The following is a 5,067-nucleotide window of genomic DNA, read 5'->3' on the forward strand; positions in this document are numbered from 1 at the left end:
CACAAAATAACTGTTGTCCGAGCTTAGTTTCAAACTTTAATGGTAATTTAATTTTTTGGGCTAATTTCTCTCATTTTTAGCATCAATTTATGCCCCATTTTGGGTTACAAGCTCAATAATGCATTTAGAACCTTTTTACAGAATCGATTTGAGATTTCTGTCGCAGGTCCCATAATCTTATTTTTATCCAATTTTAGGTCCATCTCTGAAAAATGCGATTTTGGTGTCATTAGCTCCATAATTTGATTGAGAATTTATATTTGATTTGATTCTTACAACCCAGAGAGCCAAAAGAAGGGAAAGATTCAAGTTTTTGTGTAGTAGGGTGCAATATCGAGGCAAGTGAATTTTAAAATTCTCATAAATCTTGTAGATTACTTGAACCTACTTATATATGTGTTAGGGTGAAATAAAAATAAGGTTGGAATTATAATCATGTGAATTGTTCCTACTAAAAGGGGTAATAAAAGAATTATATGTGATGTGGTGTTGATCGGAATTGTGTACTTTTTGAATTGAACTTGATGAAATGCTATGATAGCCTAAATGTGATGATGGAATTTATCAGATTGTCATTTGAACATTGTTGATTATGGAATTGACTTGGATATATTTGGTCATTGATTGATTCTAAGCGTGATAAAAGGGGTAGTAAAATAGAGACATGATGACTTATATGATGCAAATAATGTATTTGTTGATGTTGACATACTATTGATATTGTGATCGTGAATGTGTCATTCCTCTTATTGCATTCTTTGTATTGTATTCCTCTCATTGAGTATTTGTACTTGTTTGCTTCCACCATGGTTGTGCTTATGTTGTGATGATGAATTGTGAGGATGAGAGGAAATAGGGAACAGGCCACAAGTCCATGGAGGAATCATATATATTCATAGGAAATAGGGAACGGGCCACACGTCTATTGCAGAATCTTATATATTGATAGGAAATATAGTCCTTGTAAGGCCTCCATGGGTTCCGATCTATTATACAACAGATGTGTATCATTAGGACAGGCATGCATCATTATTCATGATATTGCATTGCATCTTATTTATCATAATGAAATTGTATATATACCCATGTTTCCTAAGACTGATTTATTTGAGGATAATATGACTTATTCAATAAGGATGATTAGTATTGATGAGCTATATTATGATATGAACTGTGTAGCATAGATTGGGTTGATTTTCTTTGCAGGTTGTAGTTTGAGAAGGTTCAGTTGGGATGGAACTAGTTTCTAGTATCGGCTTGATTTACCTGGTTTTCTTTATTTGCTTGCTGAGTACCATATTGTTTGGTACTCACTCCTTGCTTCTACACTTGTGTAGGTTCTGAGCCCAAACTGTGAGTACTTTTCTGACTATCTGAGGATTTCAGGAGTTTGAGAGAGGTAGCTATTGATATCCGGTGGACTCTCTTATTCCTGTATTTTATACTTTGCTATATTTGAGAGCCAAAGATATACTCAAGACTTGTATTTATATTTTAGTTCTATTTTAGTGGCTTGTACATGTGACAACCAATCTTAGGGAAATTTACATTTGAAAGACTTTCGCTTTTGTTTATTATGTACCTATTTTAATTGTTTCTACTTAAATGTTTCATAAATATTGGGTTTTAGGCTTACTTGTCTAGTGGGAAAGAACAGGTGCCATCAAACCCGAATTTGGGTCATGACATTTTGTTATCCATGAGCACTGTGCTTAATTATCCATAACTAACTTTGTAACAAACATTTGAACTAACATTTGGAAATGGCTAACTAATTTCTAGAAAACTAACTAATTAGCTGGAATTTGACTCACATCTCTTATTTCTACTCCCCTCCAATAGAAGATCATTGTCCTCAGGGATCAAACAAGGGAAATCTAGTCTTAAAAACATTAGCATATTCCCAAATGGCAACATCAGTAGGAAAACCAGACCACTTGACTAGTACTTGAGCAATAACTTTATTAGCTCTCTTGACCATCCTTCTCTGCAACACCAACTCAGATTCTGGGTAATGAGGATTGGCCAAATTAATAGTACGAGGATAAGATATATGGGAGGGTAGTGCATAACACTTCTTTAAGAGGGAAACATGCACAGTAGGTGTATTTTGATAGAACTAGGCAATCAGAGAGTGTAAGCAACTGGACCAACTCTTTTTAAAATCTGAAATGGCCTATAGTACTTTGAAGCAAACTTATGGGAAGTATTGTTGGAAATAGTTGCCTGGTTATATGGTTGGATTTTTAAATAAACCCAATCTCTTGCATCAAAATTTATGTCACTTCTATAATAATCATCTTGTTGTTTCATCCTCAGTTGAGCCCTGCAAAGATAATGTTTAAGAAGTTATAACTTTATCTCTCTATTAACCAATGTATAATCAACCTCAGCTGAAAATAATTCTCTTTGAAGGTAAGGAAAATGGAGTGAATGGATGAGTGGTATGAAGTATTGTACCAATACTCATCCATAGACAAATAAGTAACCCAAGCTGATGCATCCTCATAACAATAGAATCTCAAATATGTCTCTAAACATTTCTTCAACACTTCAATCTGTCCATCTGATTAAGGATGATAAGAAGTAGAAGTATTATGGTTTACCCATTAGATTGTGAATAGTTGTAAGATCCCAAAAGTTTAAAAGTCAAAACAAAAGAAAATTCCAAGAAAAGGGACTGTCCTAGAGTTTGTGACTTGTCCTATGAGTCATAGTGATTCCGACAGGTCGTATGAGTGGCTCGTAGGAATCCACTTTGGGGTTGGAAAATTATCAAGTCTGTAGGGGAGTTTACGAGTTGAGGTACGACTCATAGAAAAGGTTATGATTCTTAGGAGTGAGTCATAGAATCAATATTTGAGTTTGGTAAAATAATGAGCCTCAATACTTTTGAAATGACTCAACCGGATGAGTCATAGAATGGTTGATGAGTCTTTATTTGGAGTCTAGAAGAAGGATCCTGAATTATGAACTTTGGCTAAGTAGGGAAAGATTTGACGAGTCATTTGTATGACTAGTGTAAGTGTTGAAGACTCATAGACACGATTTGTAGGAACCGAGTTTCATTCCAGTAGCCTATGATTTTAGAGCACTTCTTTGACGACTTATATTGATGACCCATAGACTAAATAAAGAGTCATAGAAGCCATCTGTAGAGTCATAAAAGGTGATTCTTAATTGTGCATAGGTGCTAAGGTCAATTCTTCAGTGCGGGAATAGATTTGGAGATGTTTTAAGGTTACAAGAATCCTCTAGCTTGAAAGTTTCCTTATCGATTGAGTTTCGGCAAAATATTTTACTTTAGTCAACTTAAAACAATCATATCTCCTATAATGTAAACAATTAGGTGGCCTATGACCTATCAAATTAAAGGTCTTTGAGTCCTCTTTCCAAATCCACCATGTTTGCCTCATTTTGAGTTCGGAGTAAAACGTTATGATCGTTTTACTAGAGGTTGGATCAGAAAAAAAATTATGACTCAACTCTACGACCCATAGAGTTTTCTACGAGTCGTAGAAGTCAAATCCTCAAAATTATCCTGCATATCTTCTAGGGCTATTTTGGGTTTTTTTGAGTCTTTTAACCATATCCTAAGTCATATTTGGGTGTTTTGAAGGAATATATCATTCCATTAACTAGTTTTCCCGTCATAATATCCTCTCAAGACTTTCTTCTTCTCCTACAAAACTTTATTGAATGATCAACTAGGGATTCTAATTCTTCCATCAATTTTCAAGTTTCAATCAAGGAATCCAACCAAGGTATGTGGGAATTGATCCATGGGTTCCTTTCACCCATGGAGTCCCGAGGTTTTCCTAAAACGATCTCTTCAATTTCAATTGTTCTCTTACCCTAGATTGATGATATTGCATTGGGGTATATCAATTATGTTTTTACTTGACTCCAATGATTATTGTAAGCATGATTCTACCTTGATCGCATAATATCAAGTTGTTCTATAAGTGTCCATGCATAATGCTATTTTAAATGGTGATTTTCATGAACGATGATTAATTTTAAAGGATTTTTTAATAAAGGCTTTTATAAATGATGTTTGAGATTTATGAAAGATTGGTGAAGATTATAAATTATGATTTCAATGATTTTCTATGAACTTCCTACATTAATCTTTAGAGTTATGATATGGATTATAGGTATATTTAATATTGATTCAAATTGATGTCATCTTCAAGAAATATGTGTGAGTTGATATAAAGTATATGGTCATGTATGTTTTCACTCAAATTCCATGATTTCCAAGTCAATCGATCATGTATGCACGTTTTACCCAAATTTACAAGTATAAGCTATGATCTCGACTTTCAAGTTATATCCAATGAAATCTTTATGAATGTTTGACAAGGCATATGAATGAGTTTTAAGATGTTTCAAGCAAGTTAATTATAGGGTGAGTTAAGGCCCTAAAGATGTCTTACGAATAAAGATATGTAATGATGAAAGGTCTATACTCATATTACATGAGATAAGATTAAGGAGCCATTTTATGATTATGCTTTTATAAAGAGTGGACGGGTAGTAGATATGGGCCCTCCCACATGATGTTGACTTATGATTTGTCTATTCCGTTGAGAACTTACCTAGCACCGAGTGTACCTTGGAATAGACATTCTCTCCCGTAGTTGAGGCAAGAGACTCGTAGTAAGATCTCATTGTCCCATAACTATGTGCCACCGTAGGATAAAGGATCACCCATAGTTGAGGCTCGATTCCTTTAAGATTCACCCGTAGTAGAGTCTTGATCCTTCATGTAGCTTAGTGGATCCACTTAGGCATATATGAGTCTACCTTGGCAAGTAGTCTCCCCCTTTCCTCCGATATATGGATAAACATTGGGACTCCATGTTATAGCTCATATGGTTTATGTCGGTTAACGGTCGCTCTCGCAAAGGTACAAGGTCCCTCTCATAATGTTTAAGGTATTTCTTACTATGATTACTATATCTCTCACAAAGTGAAGTATGTTCTCTCACCCATGGTTTTATGACTCTCAATATGATGTAAGATCCTTACTACTATTTATGGACTTGCAAGCTCTTTTATGAT

Source organism: Solanum dulcamara, chromosome 10 (assembly GCF_947179165.1).
Source record: "Solanum dulcamara chromosome 10, daSolDulc1.2, whole genome shotgun sequence".
Classification (NCBI taxonomy): Eukaryota; Viridiplantae; Streptophyta; class Magnoliopsida; order Solanales; family Solanaceae; genus Solanum; species Solanum dulcamara.